This window comes from Leiobunum rupestre, chromosome 5 (assembly GCF_980474605.1).
Source record: "Leiobunum rupestre chromosome 5, qqLeiRupe1.1.hap1, whole genome shotgun sequence".
Lineage (NCBI taxonomy): Eukaryota > Metazoa > Arthropoda > Arachnida > Opiliones > Sclerosomatidae > Leiobunum > Leiobunum rupestre.
The window spans coordinates 42,553,744-42,571,309 of record NC_143388.1 but is presented as its reverse complement, the minus strand read 5'-3'; the positions used below and the strand labels follow the sequence as shown (position 1 = coordinate 42,571,309).

At 43.3% G+C, this 17,566-nt stretch overlaps 23 non-coding genes across 23 annotated transcripts; all 23 read right to left on the bottom strand.

The window, feature by feature from the left end:
- Nucleotides 1–443: 443 nt before the first annotated feature.
- Nucleotides 444–515, bottom strand: TRNAE-UUC (transfer RNA glutamic acid (anticodon UUC)). The gene has a single exon. It is a non-coding gene; the product is annotated as a tRNA-Glu (tRNA).
- A 114-nt stretch (nt 516–629) lies between these two features.
- TRNAE-UUC (transfer RNA glutamic acid (anticodon UUC)) lies at nt 630–701 on the bottom strand. The gene has a single exon. It is a non-coding gene; the product is annotated as a tRNA-Glu (tRNA).
- Nucleotides 702–1,742: 1,041 nt separating this feature from the next.
- Nucleotides 1,743–1,814, bottom strand: TRNAE-UUC (transfer RNA glutamic acid (anticodon UUC)). The gene has a single exon. It is a non-coding gene; the product is annotated as a tRNA-Glu (tRNA).
- Nucleotides 1,815–2,259: 445 nt separating this feature from the next.
- Nucleotides 2,260–2,331, bottom strand: TRNAE-UUC (transfer RNA glutamic acid (anticodon UUC)). Its single transcript has one exon. It is a non-coding gene; the product is annotated as a tRNA-Glu (tRNA).
- Nucleotides 2,332–3,006: 675 nt separating this feature from the next.
- TRNAE-UUC (transfer RNA glutamic acid (anticodon UUC)) lies at nt 3,007–3,078 on the bottom strand. Its single transcript has one exon. It is a non-coding gene; the product is annotated as a tRNA-Glu (tRNA).
- A 484-nt stretch (nt 3,079–3,562) lies between these two features.
- TRNAE-UUC (transfer RNA glutamic acid (anticodon UUC)) lies at nt 3,563–3,634 on the bottom strand. Its single transcript has one exon. It is a non-coding gene; the product is annotated as a tRNA-Glu (tRNA).
- An 834-nt stretch (nt 3,635–4,468) lies between these two features.
- Nucleotides 4,469–4,540, bottom strand: TRNAE-UUC (transfer RNA glutamic acid (anticodon UUC)). Its single transcript has one exon. It is a non-coding gene; the product is annotated as a tRNA-Glu (tRNA).
- A 670-nt stretch (nt 4,541–5,210) lies between these two features.
- On the bottom strand, nt 5,211–5,282 carry TRNAE-UUC (transfer RNA glutamic acid (anticodon UUC)). The gene has a single exon. It is a non-coding gene; the product is annotated as a tRNA-Glu (tRNA).
- Nucleotides 5,283–5,913: 631 nt separating this feature from the next.
- On the bottom strand, nt 5,914–5,985 carry TRNAE-UUC (transfer RNA glutamic acid (anticodon UUC)). The gene has a single exon. It is a non-coding gene; the product is annotated as a tRNA-Glu (tRNA).
- Nucleotides 5,986–6,660: 675 nt separating this feature from the next.
- On the bottom strand, nt 6,661–6,732 carry TRNAE-UUC (transfer RNA glutamic acid (anticodon UUC)). Its single transcript has one exon. It is a non-coding gene; the product is annotated as a tRNA-Glu (tRNA).
- Nucleotides 6,733–7,032: 300 nt separating this feature from the next.
- Nucleotides 7,033–7,104, bottom strand: TRNAD-AUC (transfer RNA aspartic acid (anticodon AUC)). The gene has a single exon. It is a non-coding gene; the product is annotated as a tRNA-Asp (tRNA).
- Nucleotides 7,105–7,216: 112 nt separating this feature from the next.
- TRNAE-UUC (transfer RNA glutamic acid (anticodon UUC)) lies at nt 7,217–7,288 on the bottom strand. The gene has a single exon. It is a non-coding gene; the product is annotated as a tRNA-Glu (tRNA).
- Nucleotides 7,289–12,854: 5,566 nt separating this feature from the next.
- TRNAE-UUC (transfer RNA glutamic acid (anticodon UUC)) lies at nt 12,855–12,926 on the bottom strand. The gene has a single exon. It is a non-coding gene; the product is annotated as a tRNA-Glu (tRNA).
- Nucleotides 12,927–13,040: 114 nt separating this feature from the next.
- TRNAE-UUC (transfer RNA glutamic acid (anticodon UUC)) lies at nt 13,041–13,112 on the bottom strand. The gene has a single exon. It is a non-coding gene; the product is annotated as a tRNA-Glu (tRNA).
- A 298-nt stretch (nt 13,113–13,410) lies between these two features.
- Nucleotides 13,411–13,482, bottom strand: TRNAE-UUC (transfer RNA glutamic acid (anticodon UUC)). Its single transcript has one exon. It is a non-coding gene; the product is annotated as a tRNA-Glu (tRNA).
- Nucleotides 13,483–13,598: 116 nt separating this feature from the next.
- TRNAE-UUC (transfer RNA glutamic acid (anticodon UUC)) lies at nt 13,599–13,670 on the bottom strand. Its single transcript has one exon. It is a non-coding gene; the product is annotated as a tRNA-Glu (tRNA).
- A 115-nt stretch (nt 13,671–13,785) lies between these two features.
- TRNAE-CUC (transfer RNA glutamic acid (anticodon CUC)) lies at nt 13,786–13,857 on the bottom strand. The gene has a single exon. It is a non-coding gene; the product is annotated as a tRNA-Glu (tRNA).
- Nucleotides 13,858–14,155: 298 nt separating this feature from the next.
- TRNAE-CUC (transfer RNA glutamic acid (anticodon CUC)) lies at nt 14,156–14,227 on the bottom strand. Its single transcript has one exon. It is a non-coding gene; the product is annotated as a tRNA-Glu (tRNA).
- Nucleotides 14,228–14,877: 650 nt separating this feature from the next.
- Nucleotides 14,878–14,949, bottom strand: TRNAE-UUC (transfer RNA glutamic acid (anticodon UUC)). Its single transcript has one exon. It is a non-coding gene; the product is annotated as a tRNA-Glu (tRNA).
- Nucleotides 14,950–15,251: 302 nt separating this feature from the next.
- TRNAE-UUC (transfer RNA glutamic acid (anticodon UUC)) lies at nt 15,252–15,323 on the bottom strand. Its single transcript has one exon. It is a non-coding gene; the product is annotated as a tRNA-Glu (tRNA).
- Nucleotides 15,324–15,973: 650 nt separating this feature from the next.
- On the bottom strand, nt 15,974–16,045 carry TRNAE-UUC (transfer RNA glutamic acid (anticodon UUC)). Its single transcript has one exon. It is a non-coding gene; the product is annotated as a tRNA-Glu (tRNA).
- An 818-nt stretch (nt 16,046–16,863) lies between these two features.
- Nucleotides 16,864–16,935, bottom strand: TRNAE-UUC (transfer RNA glutamic acid (anticodon UUC)). Its single transcript has one exon. It is a non-coding gene; the product is annotated as a tRNA-Glu (tRNA).
- A 465-nt stretch (nt 16,936–17,400) lies between these two features.
- TRNAE-UUC (transfer RNA glutamic acid (anticodon UUC)) lies at nt 17,401–17,472 on the bottom strand. The gene has a single exon. It is a non-coding gene; the product is annotated as a tRNA-Glu (tRNA).
- Nucleotides 17,473–17,566: the final 94 nt, after the last annotated feature.

The window sequence follows — 17,566 nt, the reverse complement described above, 5'->3', positions numbered from 1 at the left end:
GGCATAAAAACGCCGTTTTTTTTAAGAATCGAGATAAGAAAAATATAACCAAATTTTAAAAATGAGGAGAAGCTCCGATACCGGGAATCGAACTCGGGCCTGCTGGGTGAAAGCCAGATATTCTAGCCACTAGACCATATCGGATTATAGCAATTTCTACTCTCTCGCCAATGCGCGCGCTTATGAGGCATGAAAACACGGTTTTTTTTAAGAATCGAGATAACGAAAATATAACCAATTTTTAAACATAAGGAGAAGCTCCGATACCGGGAATCGAACCCGGGCCTTCTGGGTGAAAGCCAGATATCCTAGCCGCTAGAACATATCGGATGAACGCAATTTCTACTCTCTCGCCAATGCGCGCGCTTATAAGGCATGAAAACACGGTTTTTTTTAAGAATCGAGATAAGGAAAAATTACCAATTTTTAAATATGAGGAGAAGCTCCGATACCGGGAATCGAACCCGGGCCTTCTGGGTGAAAGCCAGATATCCTAGCCACTAGACCATATCGGATTATAGCAATTTCTACTCTCTCGCCAATGCGCGCGCTTATGAGGCATGAAAACACGGTTTTTTTTAAGAATCGAGATAACGAAAATATAACCAATTTTTAAACATAAGGAGAAGCTCCGATACCGGGAATCGAACCCGGGCCTTCTGGGTGAAAGCCAGATATCCTAGCCACTAGACCATATCGGATGATAGCAATTTCTACTCTCTCGCCAATGCGCGCGCTTATGAGGCATGAAAACACGGTTTTTTTAAGAGTCGAAATAACGAAAATATAACCAATTTTTAAATATAAGGAGAAGCTCCGATACCGGGAATCGAACCCGGGCCTTCTGGGTGAAAGCCAGATATCCTAGCCGCTAGAACATATCGGATGAACGCAATTTCTACTCTCTCGGCAATGCGCGCGCTTATAAGGCATGAAAACACGGTTTTTTTTAAGAGTCGAAATAAGGAATATATAACCAATTTTTAAATATAAGGAGAAGCTCCGATACCGGGAATTGAACCCGGGCCTTCTGGGTGAAAACCAGATATCCTAGCCACTAGTCCATATCGGATGAACGCAAGTTCTACTCTTTCGGCATACGCGCGCTTATAAGGCATGAAAACACGGTTTTTTTAAGAGTCGAAATAAGGAAAATATAACCAATTTTTAAATATGAGGAGAACCTCCTACACATGGAATCGAACCCGGGCCTTCTGGGTGAAAGCCAGATATCCTAGCCACTAGACCATATCGGATGAACGCAATTTCTACTCTCTCGGCAAAGCGCGCGCTTATAAGGCATGAAAACACGGTTTTTTTTAGGAATCGAGATAAGGAAAATATAACCAATTTTTAAATATGAGGAGAAGCTACGATACCGGGAATCGAACCCGGGTCTTCTGGGTGAAAGCCAGATATCCTAGCCAATAGACCATATCGGATGAACGCGATTTCTACTCTCTCACCAATGTTCGCGGTTATAAGGCATGAAAACACCGTTTTTTTTAAGAATCGAGATAAGGAAAATATAACCAAATTTTAAATATGAGGAGAAGCTCCGATACCGGGAATCGAACTCGGGCCTGCTGGGTGAAAGCCAGATATCCTAGCCTCTAGACCATATCGGATAAACACTATTTCTACTCTCTCGCCAATGCGCGCGCTTATAAGGCATTAAAATACCGTTTTTTTTAAGGGTCGAAATAAGGAAAATATAACCAATTTTTAAATATGAGGAGAAGCTCCAATACCGGGAATCGAACCCGGGCCTTCTGGGTGAAAGCCAGATATCCTAGCCACTAGACCATATCGGATGAACGCAATTTCTACTCTCTCGCCAATGCGCGCGCTTATAAGGCATGAAAACACGGTTTTTTTAAGAGTCGAAATAAGGAAAATATAACCAATTTTTAAATATGAGGAGAAGCTCCGATACCGGGAATCGAAGCCGGGCCTTCTGGGCCACTAGACCATATCGGATGAACGCAATTTCTGTTCTCTCGGCAATGCGCGCGCTTATAAGGCATGAAAACACGGTTTTTTTAAGAGTCGAAATAAGGAAAATATAACCAATTTTTAAATATGAGGAGAAGCTCCGATACCGGGAATCGAAGCCGGGCCTTCTGGGCCACTAGACCATATCGGATGAACGCAATTTCTGTTCTCTCGGCAATGCGCGCGCTTATAAGGCATGAAAACACGGTTTTTTTAAGAGTCGAAATAAGGAAAATATAACCAATTTTTAAATATGCGGAGAAGCTCCGATACCGGGAATCGAACCCGGGCCTTCTGGGTGAAAGCCAGATATCCTAGCCACTAGACCATATCGGATAAACACAATTGCTACTCTCTCGCCAATGCGCGCGCTTATAAGGCATGAAAACACGTTTTTTTTTTAAAAATCGAGATAAGGAAAATATAAACAAATTTTAAATATGAGGAGAAGCTCCGATACCGGAAATAGAACCCGGACCCTCTGGGTGAAAGCCAGATATCCAAGCCACTAGACCATATCGGATGAACGCAATTTCTACTCTATCGCCAATGCGCGCGCTTATAAGGCATGAAAACACGGTTTTTTTTTAAGAATCGAGATAACAAAAATATAACCAAATTTTAACTATGAGGAGAAGCTCTGATACCGGGAATAGAACCCGGGCCCTCTGGGTGAAAGCCAGATATCCAAGCCACTAGACCATATCGGATGAACGCAATTTCTACTCTCTCGCCAATGCGCGCGCTTATAAGGCATAAAAACGCCGTTTTTTTTTAAGAATCGAGATAAGAAAAATATAACCAAATTTTAAAAATGAGGAGAAGCTCCGATACCGGGAATCGAACTCGGGCCTGCTGGGTGAAAGCCAGATATTCTAGCCACTAGACCATATCGGATTATAGCAATTTCTACTCTCTCGCCAATGCGCGCGCTTATGAGGCATGAAAACACGGTTTTTTTTAAGAATCGAGATAACGAAAATATAACCAATTTTTAAACATAAGGAGAAGCTCCGATACCGGGAATCGAACCCGGGCCTTCTGGGTGAAAGCCAGATATCCTAGCCACTAGACCATATCGGATGATAGCAATTTCTACTCTCTCGCCAATGCGCGCGCTTATGAGGCATGAAAACACGGTTTTTTTTAAGAATCGAGATAACGAAAATATAACCAATTTCTAAACATAAGGAGAAGCTCCGATACCGGGAATCGAACCCAGGCCTTCTGGATGAAAGCCAGATATCCTAGCCACTAGAATATATCGGATTAACACAACTTCTACTCTCTCGCCAATGCGCGCGCTTATAAGGCATGAAAATACCATTTTTTTTAAGGGTCGAAATAAGGAAAATATAACCAATTTATAAATATGAGGAGAAGCTCCGATACCGGGAATCGAACCCGGGTCTTCTCGGTGATAGCCAGATATCCTAGCCACAAGACCATATCGCATGAACGCAATTTTACTCTCTCGGCAAAGCGCGCGCTTATAAGGCATGAAAACACTTTTTTTTTAAGAGTCGAAATAACGAAAATATAACCAATTTTTAAATATAAGGAGAAGCTCCGATACCGGGAATTGAACCCGGGCCTTCTGGGTGAAAACCAGATATCCTAGCCACTAGACCATATCGGATGAACGCAAGTTCTACTCTTTCGGCATACGCGCGCTTATAAGGCATGAAAACACGGTTTTTTTAAGAGTCGAAATAAGGAAAATATAACCAATTTTTAAATATGAGGAGAACCTCCTACACATGGAATCGAACCCGGGCCTTCTGGGTGAAAGCCAGATATCCTAGCCACTAGACCATATCGGATGAACGCAATTTCTACTCTCTCGCCAATGCGCGCGCTTATGAGGCATGAAAACACGGTTTTTTTAAGAGTCGAAATAACGAAAATATAACCAATTTTTAAATATAAGGAGAAGCTCCGATACCGGGAAACGAACCCGGGCCTTCTGGGTGAAAGCCAGATATCCTAGCCACTAGACCATATCGGATGATAGCAATTTCTACTCTCTCGCCAATGCGCGCGCTTATGAGGCATGAAAACACGGTTTTTTTAAGAGTCGAAATAACGAAAATATAACCAATTTTTAAATATAAGGAGAAGCTCCGATACCGGGAATCGAACCCGGGCCTTCTGGGTGAAAGCCAGATATCCTAGCCGCTAGAACATATCGGATGAACGCAATTTCTACTCTCTCGGCAATGCGCGCGCTTATAAGGCATGAAAACACGGTTTTTTTTAAGAGTCGAAATAAGGAAAAATAACCAATTTTTAAATATGAGGAGAAGCTCCGATACCGGGAATCGAAGCCGGGCCTTCTGGGCCACTAGACCATATCGGATGAACGCAATTTCTACTCTCTCGGCAATGCGCGCGCTTATAAGGCATGAAAACACGGTTTTTTTTAAGAGTCGAAATAAGGAAAATATAACCAATTTTTAAATATAAGGAGAAGCTCCGATACCGGGAATTGAACCCGGGCCTTCTGGGTGAAAACCAGATATCCTAGCCACTAGACCATATCGGATGAACGCAAGTTCTACTCTTTCGGCATACGCGCGCTTATAAGGCATGAAAACACGGTTTTTTTAAGAGTCGAAATAAGGAAAATATAACCAATTTTTAAATATGAGGAGAACCTCCTACACATGGAATCGAACCCGGGCCTTCTGGGTGAAAGCCAGATATCCTAGCCACTAGACCATATCGGATGAACGCAATTTCTACTCTCTCGGCAAAGCGCGCGCTTATAAGGCATGAAAACACGGTTTTTTTTAGGAATCGAGATAAGGAAAATATAACCAATTTTTAAATATGAGGAGAAGCTACGATACCGGGAATCGAACCCGGGTCTGCTGGGTGAAAGCCAGATATCCTAGCCACTAGACCATATCGGATGAACGCGATTTCTACTCTCTCACCAATGTTCGCGGTTATAAGGCATGAAAACACCGTTTTTTTTAAGAATCGAGATTAGGAAAATATAACCAAATTTTAAATATGAGGAGAAGCTCCGATACCGGGAATCGAACTCGGGCCTGCTGGGTGAAAGCCAGATATCCTAGCCTCTAGACCATATCGGATAAACACTATTTCTACTCTCTCGCCAATGCGCGCGCTTATAAGGCATTAAAATACCGTTTTTTTTAAGGGTCGAAATAAGGAAAATATAACCAATTTTTAAATATGAGGAGAAGCTCCAATACCGGGAATCGAACCCGGGCCTTCTGGGTGAAAGCCAGATATCCTAGCCACTAGACCATATCGGATGAACGCAATTTCTACTCTCTCGCCAATGCGCGCGCTTATAAGGCATGAAAACACGGGTTTTTTTAAGAGTCGAAATAAGGAAAATATAACCAATTTTTAAATATGAGGAGAACCTCCAATACATGGAATCGAACCCGCGCCTTCTGGGTGAAAGCCAGATATCCTAGCCACTAGACCATATCGGATGAACGCAATTTCTACTCTCTCGGCAAAGCGCGCGCTTATAAGGCATGAAAACACGGTTTTTTTAAGAGTCGAAATAAGGAAAATATAACCAATTTTTAAATATGAGGAGAAGCTCCGATACCGGGAATCGAAGCCGGGCCTTCTGGGCCACTAGACCATATCGGATGAACGCAATTTCTGTTCTCTCGGCAATGCGCGCGCTTATAAGGCATGAAAACACGGTTTTTTTAAGAGTCGAAATAAGGAAAATATAACCAATTTTTAAATATGAGGAGAAGCTCCGATACCGGGAATCGAAGCCGGGCCTTCTGGGCCACTAGACCATATCGGATGAACGCAATTTCTGTTCTCTCGGCAATGCGCGCGCTTATAAGGCATGAAAACACGGTTTTTTTAAGAGTCGAAATAAGGAAAATATAACCAATTTTTAAATATGCGGAGAAGCTCCGATACCGGGAATCGAACCCGGGCCTTCTGGGTGAAAGCCAGATATCCTAGCCACTAGACCATATCGGATAAACACAATTGCTACTCTCTCGCCAATGCGCGCGCTTATAAGGCATGAAAACACGTTTTTTTTTTAAAAATCGAGATAAGGAAAATATAAACAAATTTTAAATATGAGGAGAAGCTCCGATACCGGAAATAGAACCCGGACCCTCTGGGTGAAAGCCAGATATCCAAGCCACTAGACCATATCGGATGAACGCAATTTCTACTCTATCGCCAATGCGCGCGCTTATAAGGCATGAAAACTCGGTTTTTTTTTAAGAATCGAGATAACAAAAATATAACCAAATTTTAACTATGAGGAGAAGCTCTGATACCGGGAATAGAACCCGGGCCCTCTGGGTGAAAGCCAGATATCCAAGCCACTAGACCATATCGGATGAACGCAATTTCTACTCTCTCGCCAATGCGCGCGCTTATAAGGCATAAAAACGCCGTTTTTTTTTAAGAATCGAGATAAGAAAAATATAACCAAATTTTAAAAATGAGGAGAAGCTCCGATACCGGGAATCGAACTCGGGCCTGCTGGGTGAAAGCCAGATATTCTAGCCACTAGACCATATCGGATTATAGCAATTTCTACTCTCTCGCCAATGCGCGCGCTTATGAGGCATGAAAACACGGTTTTTTTTAAGAATCGAGATAACGAAAATATAACCAATTTTTAAACATAAGGAGAAGCTCCGATACCGGGAATCGAACCCGGGCCTTCTGGGTGAAAGCCAGATATCCTAGCCACTAGACCATATCGGATGATAGCAATTTCTACTCTCTCGCCAATGCGCGCGCTTATGAGGCATGAAAACACGGTTTTTTTTAAGAATCGAGATAACGAAAATATAACCAATTTCTAAACATAAGGAGAAGCTCCGATACCGGGAATCGAACCCAGGCCTTCTGGATGAAAGCCAGATATCCTAGCCACTAGAATATATCGGATTAACACAACTTCTACTCTCTCGCCAATGCGCGCGCTTATAAGGCATGAAAATACCATTTTTTTTAAGGGTCGAAATAAGGAAAATATAACCAATTTATAAATATGAGGAGAAGCTCCGATACCGGGAATCGAACCCGGGTCTTCTCGGTGATAGCCAGATATCCTAGCCACTAGACCATATCGCATGAACGCAATTTTACTCTCTCGGCAAAGCGCGCGCTTATAAGGCATGAAAACACGGTTTTTTTAAGAGTCGAAATAACGAAAATATAACCAATTTTTAAATATAAGGAGAAGCTCCGATACCGGGAATTGAACCCGGGCCTTCTGGGTGAAAGCCAGATATCCTAGCCACTAGACCATATCGGATGAACGCAATTTCTACTCTCTCGGCAAAGCGCGCGCTTATAAGGCATGAAAACACGGTTTTTTTTAGGAATCGAGATAAGGAAAATATAACCAATTTTTAAATATGAGGAGAAGCTACGATACCGGGAATCGAACCCGGGCCTTCTGGGTGAAAGCAAGATATATTTTTTTTAATTATATCATTAAAAAATACAAATTTAGTGTATATTACAAAAGTTGCGAGACCAATATTAACAAAAGAATAACAACAGTCATAAAAATACAGGAATTCTAACCCAAAAACAACTCTTGGAATGCTATATATATATATATATATATATATATATATATATATATGAATGCAATTAAAGAACAATAGTTAACCCCTTAAAACAGACTGGAGTGCTTTTTAAAGACTATTGACACTGTTAAATTAGAGTTCATAAAATAGTTTTGACAACATGTTAGTAAATTCTTTATCTTTATCTTTAAAAATTTTAATGGTTTTACGTATTTCGCATTTAATTTTTGCATAAAATCTATGTTGAACTACTACGAGAGGTATGTTTTGATTGAAATTAGAAAAGGAACGGCAGTCCAGAATAAGATACTTTAAAAGAGATACCATGAAATGTATTATTTTTAACTCGTGACAATTTAAAGATATCGGGCATTTACCTTGAAAAACAATAAAACAATTTCGAACAAAGCCGGGATTGGTAAAATAATCGACTTTTAAACCAAGTTTATCATTAAATAGCCATGACCACCAGGCCTCAACAATGCTACACCCAAATAATATATGTGATAATGTTTCTTCTGCGTTTTTACAAAAAGTACACATGGGAGAGATCTGCGGATCGAACAAATGAATACGTTTGTTAAGAAATAGCGCGTGATGAACAATTCTTAAATTATTATCGCGTTGTTCGGGACTTAAAACTCGTCCTTTTAACCAACTCCATCCTGGTTTCGGTAAGGGACCTCCTAAATATTCCCGCCACTGAAGCTCACCGGATGACTCGTAATTTCGAACCGAAAGGTAGCGCTGATATAGTTCTTTAGCCGAGGCCGCCAAATAATCGAATTCGGTGTTGTCTTTGGAAAAAACACGTATTGCGTTCTCGACTGGAACCCGCGACGAAGAAGCGTACACGCGGTCGAAAAAATATTTCGGCAAAGATTCTTTAATAACGGAATAAACGCGTTTGACATCCAGAGCCCGCTGCATCGAGGCATCAATATCGCATAGTTCCAATACACTGTCCTCTGGAAGAAAACCAGGTATGACTTCGTAACAAAAATCGCGGAGACATAGTAGGCCATGCGAAAGAAACGGAAGCCGTGACCGCGAAGTCAGAGTAGATAGATCAACACGCTGACTATAAAACACCGGCTCGTGGAACGGATCGGCCGCCATCTGTAGACGTAAATTCTGCGAAGTGAGAAATGTCTGCCAGGCAATCCACATTTCGCGATAACGCGGAGAAAGACGACTTAATAACGGCTGAGTTAACTGGCACCGTAAAACATTAATTCCGGGGCTGGAAGTACCGTCAAAAGGATTCAAGAGTGCCACGGCAAGATCTCTCTGCCAAGAAGGACAATCCGCGCACAGAATCGCCTGCAACTCCTTCAAACGGAACGCGCACGTTTTCCATTTCAAATCAATCAGTCCATAGCCACCCAAACGCTTAAGGCGAGTAAGAGTATCGTACGAAACCTTATGGGCCTTAGAACCCCAGATGAACGCCAACGCCACTTTGCGGAACTCCGCCGCGTAACGGTCAGGAAACGGAACCGATCGAAGAGTATGCCACAAAATGGACATAGCCAAAGTGTTAACTAAAATAACTTTGCCGGTAACCGTTAAATGCCGCGCTTGCCAAGTTCGTAAAACTTTTTTAAATTTTTCTAAACGCGAAGACCAATTAAGTTCCAGAGTATCATTGTGAGACGAACCAACATAGACGCCAAGAACCTCTAGCGGATCCGAAGAAATAGTTATCCCTGATATTACTTCAGGGACATTGGAACGATCTGAGCCAAGCCATAAACCGCGACACTTGGCCAAATTTAAAACTGCGCCCGAACCTTCCGAAAAGCGGTTATATTCAGCAACAACCTCCTCCACCGACTGCCGGTCGCGAACGACTACCGTATTGTCGTCAACGTGAATGCGCAAAAGAGGAGCCGAATGGATGCCCGGCCACGAAACTCGGACAATAGACCGTCGACGCTCCAACGCGAAAACTAAGGCTTCGGATGTTAGAACGTAAAGAAGGGGGCTAAGCGGACAACCCTGACGAACCGAGCGTCCGAGTTGGAAAAAATCGGTTAGATAGCCATTAATCTTCAAACATGACCTGCTACCGATGAGAAACGTTTGAATCCACCCACAAAAAGTTGGCCCGAATCCAAAAGCCCGCAAGACAGCAAAGAGATACGGCCAAGACACGCAATCGAACGCTTTGGACAAGTCCAACTTCAACAGGATGCCACCAGAGTCTACACCTTGAAGGTAATCGATAGTGTCAAGTAAAAGTGAAGGGGTACTTATTGCCCCACGACCTTTAATCGCGCCGGTCTGACGATCCGAAATTATCGTCGGCAAAACCGCCGAAAGCCGCATCGCCTGGATCTTCGCGAGAATCTTATAATCAGCATTGAGGAGCGTGATGGGACGCCAGTTTGAAACGTAGCGTAAGTCGCCGCTCTTAGGCAGCAGCACGATCATACCTTCTTTCATACTTGGAGGCAAGCAACCCTCCGCCTGGCAAAAAGAGATCAGCGCCAGAAACTCAACCTTAATTTGCGGAAGAACGAATTTCCAAAATTCATTGGTAAGTCCATCCTTCCCTGGACTCTTACCACTGGGAAGCTGCCCCAGGGTTAACGTAACATCCGTCCAAGTCACCGGGCTATCACAGATAGCACTTGCGTCGTCCGATAACCGAGTTGGAAGATGCGCCGCGTATTCCTCCACCGAAAAGCGATTGACAGGTTGACTTCTGTACATATCGCTAAAATGCTCGAAAATTCTATGACGAACATCCGACGGATCTACTAGTAGAGTGCGCGACGCGGAATAGATATACCGTACATTTTTCTTACATTGGCGATACTTTTCTAAGCGTAAAAAATAGGCTGTCAGCTGTTCACCGTCCGTCCGCCACAATTGATTGGAACGGATCACGGCCCCCCGGAGGGAATTCCGATCAAAGAAATTAAGATCGTCGATCTTAGAAGTCAACTCCGACGCGTCAATGAGACCATTACGGAAATCAACATGAGCTTGGTCTACCGCTAACCGTAACGCAGTACGACGCTCGCGACAACGCGTAGCTTGTAATTTTCCAAAAAACATAGCGTGATCACGCAACGAAGTCTTCAACCTCTCGTACCAGGCAATGACCGACGTGGAGAATTCCGGCCAAGTACGACTACGACGAATAATGCGACTCACAGCGTCACGATACGAATCCGATTCGAGAAAGCTTGCGTTGAAAGACCACGTACCAGGTCCTATGGCTATCCCGTCGAGATGAAAACGCAGTTCCACAAGTTTGTGATCCGATAGCGAACACGGCAGAATTTGACAAATCTGGACATTTTTACGTTCCGACTCGGGGACAAAAATATAATCGATACGCGATTGTACATACTTCCCGAAAACATAACCAGCCCATGACCAGTCAAACACGTGGGGATGCGTGACCCTCCAGACATCAACGAGATGGAGCGAGCTTATGAAGTGGAAGAGTTCTGTAGGGCGTAAACGAGATGCTGCCAGCGGAATAGGATAACGGTCCCGGGTGCGACTAACGACATCATTAAAATCTCCCACGACTACTGGACGCTGCAAACGAGAAACCTCATTTCGGAGCCGCGCGTAAAAAGGAACCCGATCATTCGCGTCATTAGGTAAATACGCGTTAACAATATCTATCGACACATCATCGAAGTTAAGCGACACAATAACGAACCGTCCCTCATTACTGACGATCACGCGTGAAGCGATAGCAGACAAACCCGGCCGAACAAGCGTTGCCACGCCGCGAAATCCGGTCGTCGAATCATTGTCAAAAAATACTTGACCACGCCATAGAGACTGAAACCGATGCGCGTGCTCCGCTAACCAATGCGTCTCCTGAAGGCAAATAATGTCATACGGCTTACTAAGTTCCAAAAACTCTAAAATCTTCTGATCATCCCGCAGTCCACGAATATTACAACTGGCCAAACGCATCATAGTGACTTAGGTCCCACCACCATCCACTTTCTCCGTCGCCGCCAACTGATCCCCGTTCTCTGGAGCCTCCATCCGAAGCTTTTCCCACGAACCAAAACGCCTGATAGCTATGGCCTTCTCAAAAGTTTTATTGTCACGGAGCCTTTTAGAATATGACGATTTACTAGTCGAAGCGGACAAAGACAAATTACCAGTGTGGCGGACACCATCATCACTACCAGTGGAAGTAGAAATCGGTCTCTTAGCTGCGCTTAACGATAAATTTGGGGAGGTTTCTTTATCAGGCATTTCTTTAGGAGTAACCGCATCCACGTCGGGTGGAAGTTGTGGATTCACCGCTTCCCCCTGATCCATCGGCAATTCATGAACAATAGCGTGGCCCACTTTTTCGTTGACTTGAGCAGGCTGGCCTTGGGTGCCCTTCTCCCAATCCGGACATTGACGGATTCCGTGACCTTGAAGGTCGCACTTTCGACAACGAAAATCGGGGCATTGGCGATATAAATGAGATGTGGAAAAACATTTGTTACAGACCTTGGCCTGACGGTCGTGGCGGAGACGGTAATTAGTTTCAAAACCCAAGACATCACGAATACGAATAGTATAAGGTAAACTTGACACGCCCTCCGGTAAAGACACTTTTATCGACCGTTGACCGTAATATTTTCCATTTTCCCGCGCCCACATCACGTCAGACTTTACCTCGCATTTCATGCTGACAAACTTATCTTTCACCGCTTCATCAGTGACAAATTCCGGTAGACCAGATAACGTCATCAAAACCTCGCGGCTCCCAACCTTTGCAACGACACATTCAACGCCTCCAATCTCCATACCATGTTCAACGCAAGTATCCGCATCTTCCAATGTTATAAATGTGACAAAAAAGCCACCCAAAGTAGCGACCACTGACGAATATGAATCCAAACCAAAATGCGCTTTCAAATCATCTTCTACCAAATTAACGGCCGTCTTAAAACTTCCATAATTTTAATTAGTTAAAGGGGTTAAAGACCCTGCAATGCAGGGTCAAAGATTAAAAATTAATTAACAACTCAATAAACTGGGCTTATAGAATACTAAATAAAATTAAAAAAACACTAAGCCTAGGCTTAAACGCAGGAAGAGTCTAGAAAAACGGAGCGGAAAAATCGGCAACCGCACTCTACAAAAGCTCAAGCGAGACCCAGCAAGATATCCTAGCCACTAGACCATATCGGATGAACGCAATTTCTACTCTCTCGCCAATGCGCGCGCTTATAAGGCATGAAAACACGGTTTTATTTAAGAATCGAGATAAGGAAAATGTAACCAATTTTTAAATATGAGGAGAAGCTCCGATACCGGGAATCGAACCCGGGCCTTCTGGGTGAAAGCCAGATATCCTAGCCACTAGACCATATCGGATGAACGCAATTCCTACTCTCTCGCCAATGCGCGCGCTTATAAAGCATGAAAACACGGTTTTTTTTAAGAATCGAGATAAGGAAAATATAACCAATTTTTAAATATGAGGAGAAGATCCGATACCGGGAATCGAACCCGGGCCTTCTGGGTGAAAGCCAGATATCCTAGCCACTAGACCATATCGGATGAACACAATTTCTACTCTCTCGCCAATGCGCGCTCTTATACGGCATGAAAACACGGTTTTTTTAAGAATCGAGATAAGGAAAATATAACCAATTTTTAAATATGAGGAGAAGCTCCGATACCGGGAATCGAGCCCGGGCCTTCTGGGTGAAAGCCAGATATCCTCTCCACTAGACCATATCGGATGAACGCAATTACTACTCTCTCGCCAATGCGCGCGCTTATAAGGCATGAAAACACGGTTTTTTTAAGAGTCGAAATAACGAAAATATAACCAATTATTAAATATAAGGAGAAGCTCCGATACCGGGAATCGAACCCGGGCCTTCTGGGTGAAAGCCAGATATCCTAGCCACTAGACCATATCGGATGAACGCGATTTCTACTCTCTCGCCAATGCGCGCGCTTATAAGGCATGAAAACACGGTTTTTTTTTTAAGAATCGAGATAAGGAAAATATAACCAATTTTTAAATATGAGGAGAAGCTCCGATACCGGGAATCGAACCCGGACCTTCTGGGTGAAAGCCAGATATCCTAGCCACTAGACCATATCGGATGAACGCAATTTCTACTCTCTCGCCAATGCGCGCGTTTATAAGGCATGAAAAACACGGTTTTTTTTAAGAATCGAGATAAGGAAAATATAGCCAATTTTTAAATATGAGGAGAAGCTCCGATACCGGGAATCGAACCCGGGCCTTCTGGGTGAGAGCCAGATATCCTAGCCACTAGACCATACCGGATGAACGCATTTTCTACTCTTTCGGTTTACGCGCGCTTATAAGGCATGAAAACACGGTTTTTTTAAGAGTCGAAATAAGGAACATATAACCAATTTTTAAATATGAGGAGAACCTCCGATACATGGAATCGAACCCGGGCCTTCTGGGTGAAAGCAAGATATCCTAGCCACTAGACCATATCGGATGAACGCAATTTCTACTCTCTCGGCAAAGCGCGCGCTTATAAGGCATGAAAACACGGTTTTTTTTAAGAATCGAGATAAGGAAAATATAACCAATTTTTAAATATGAGGAGAAGCTCCGATACCGGGAATGGAACCCGGGCCTTCTGGGTGAGAGCCAGATATCCTAGCCACTAGACCATACCGGATGAACGCATTTTCTACTCTTTCGGTTTACGCGCGCTTATAAGGCATGAAAACACGGTTTTTTTAAGAGTCGAAATAAGGAACATATAACCAATTTTTAAATATGAGGAGAACCTCCGATACATGGAATCGAACCCGGGCCTTCTGGGTGAAAGCAAGATATCCTAGCCACTAGACCATATCGGATGAACGCAATTTCTACTCTCTCGGCAAAGCGCGCGCTTATAAGGCATGAAAACACGGTTTTTTTTAAGAATCGAGATAAGGAAAATATAACCAATTTTTAAATATGAGGAGAAGCTCCGATACCGGGAATGGAACCCGGGCCTTCTGGGTGAAAGCCAGATATCCTAGCCGCTAGACCATATCGGATGAACGCAATTCCTACTCTCTCGCCAATGCGCGCGCTTATAAGGCATGAAAACACGGTTTTTTTTAAGAATCGAGATAAGGAAAATATAACCAATTTTTAAATATGAGGAGAAGCTCCGATACCGGGAATCGAAGCCGGGCCTTCTGGGCCACTAGACCATATCGGATGAACGCAATTTCTACTCTCTCGGCAATGCGCGCGCTTATAAGGCATGAAAACACGGTTTTTCTAAGAGTCGAAATAAGGAAAATATAACCAATTTTTAAATATGAGGAGAAGCTCCGATACCGGGAATCGAACCCGGGCCTTCTGGGTGAAAGCCAGATATCCTAGCCACTAGACCATATCGGATGAACGCAATTTCTACTCTCTCGCCAATGCGCGCGCTTATAAGGCATGAAAAACACGGTTTTTTTTTAAGAATCGAGATAAGGAAAATATAGCCAATTTTTAAATATGAGGAGAAGCTCCGATACCATGAATCGAAACCGGGCTTCTGGGTGAAAGCCGGATATCCTAGCCAGTAGCCCATATCAGATGAACGCAATTTCTACTCTCTCGCCAATGCGCGCGCTTATAAGGCATAAAAACACGGTTTTTTTTTAAGAATCGAGATCAGGAAAATATAACCAATTTTTAAATATGAGGAGAAGCTCCGATACCGGGAATCGAACCCGGGCCTTCTGGGTGAAAGCCAGATATCCTAGCCACTAGACCATATCGGATGAACGCATTTTCTACTCTTTCGGTTTACGCGCGCTTATAAGGCATGAAAACACGGTTTTTTTAAGAGTCGAAATAAGGAAAATATAACCAATTTTTAAATATGAGGAGAACCTCCGATACATGGAATCGAACCCGGGCCTTCTGGGTGAAAGCCAGATATCCTAGCCACTAGACCATATCGGATGAACGCAATTTCTACTCTCTCGGCAAAGCGCGCGCTTATAAGGCATGAAAACACGGTTTTTTTTAAGAATCGAGATAAGGAAAATATAACCAATTTTTAAATATGAGGAGAAGCTCCGATACCGGGAATGGAACCCGGGCCTTCTGGGTGAAAGCCAGATATCCTAGCCGCTAGACCATATCGGATGAACGCAATTCCTACTCTCTCGCCAATGCGCGCGCTTATAAGGCATGAAAACACGGTTTTTTTTAAGAATCGAGATAAGGAAAATATAACCAATTTTTAAATATGAGGAGAAGCTCCGATACCGGGAATCGAAGCCGGGCCTTCTGGGCCACTAGACCATATCGGATGAACGCAATTTCTACTCTCTCGGCAATGCGCGCGCTTATAAGGCATGAAAACACGGTTTTTCTAAGAGTCGAAATAAGGAAAATATAACCAATTTTTAAATATGAGGAGAAGCTCCGATACCGGGAATCGAACCCGGGCCTTCTGGGTGAAAGCCAGATATCCTAGCCACTAGACCATATCGGATGAACGAATTTTCTACTCTCTCGGCATACGCGCGCTTATAAGGCATGAAAACAAGGTTTTTTTAAGAGTCGAAATAAGGAAAATATAACCAATTTTTAAATATAAGGAGAAGCTCCGATACCGTGAATCAAACCCGGGCCTTCTGGGTGAAAGCCAGATATCCTAGCCACTAGACCATATCGGATGAACGCAATTTCTACTCTCTCGGCAAAGCGCGCGCTTATAAGGCATGAAAACACGGTTTTTCTTTAAGAATCGAGATAAGGAAAATATAACCAATTTTTAAATATGAGGAGAAGCTCCGATACCGGGAATCGAAGCCGGGCCTTCTGGGCCACTAGACCATATCGGATGAACGCAATTTCTACTCTCTCGGCAATGCGCGCGCTTATAAGGCATGAAAACACGGTTTTTTTTAAGAATCGAGATAAGGAAAATATAACCAATTTTTAAATATGAGGAGAAGCTCCGATACCGGGAATGGAACCCGGGCCTTCTGGGTGAAAGCCAGATATCCTAGCCGCTAGACCATATCGGATGAACGCAATTCCTACTCTCTCGCCAATGCGCGCGCTTATAAGGCATGAAAACACGGTTTTTTTTAAGAATCGAGATAAGGAAAATATAACCAATTTTTAAATATGAGGAGAAGCTCCGATACCGGGAATCGAAGCCGGGCCTTCTGGGCCACTAGACCATATCGGATGAACGCAATTTCTACTCTCTCGGCAATGCGCGCGCTTATAAGGCATGAAAACACGGTTTTTCTAAGAGTCGAAATAAGGAAAATATAACCAATTTTTAAATATGAGGAGAAGCTCCGATACCGGGAATCGAACCCGGGCCTTCTGGGTGAAAGCCAGATATCCTAGCCACTAGACCATATCGGATGAACGAATTTTCTACTCTCTCGGCATACGCGCGCTTATAAGGCATGAAAACAAGGTTTTTTTAAGAGTCGAAATAAGGAAAATATAACCAATTTTTAAATATAAGGAGAAGCTCCGATACCGTGAATCAAACCCGGGCCTTCTGGGTGAAAGCCAGATATCCTAGCCACTAGACCATATCGGATGAACGCAATTTCTACTCTCTCGGCAAAGCGCGCGCTTATAAGGCATGAAAACACGGTTTTTCTTTAAGAATCGAGATAAGGAAAATATAACCAATTTTTAAATATGAGGAGAAGCTCCGATACCGGGAATCGAAGCCGGGCCTTCTGGGCCACTAGACCATATCGGATGAACGCAATTTCTACTCTCTCGGCAATGCGCACGCTTATAAGGCATGAAAACACGGTTTTTCTAAGAGTCGAAATAAGGAAAATATAACCAATTTTTAAATATGAGGAGAAGCTCCGATACCGGGAATCGAACCCGGGCCTTCTGGGTGAAAGCCAGATATCCTAGCCACTAGACCATATCGGATGAACGAATTTTCTACTCTCTCGGCATACGCGCGCTTATAAGGCATGAAAACAAGGTTTTTTTAAGAGTCGAAATAAGGAAAATATAACCAATT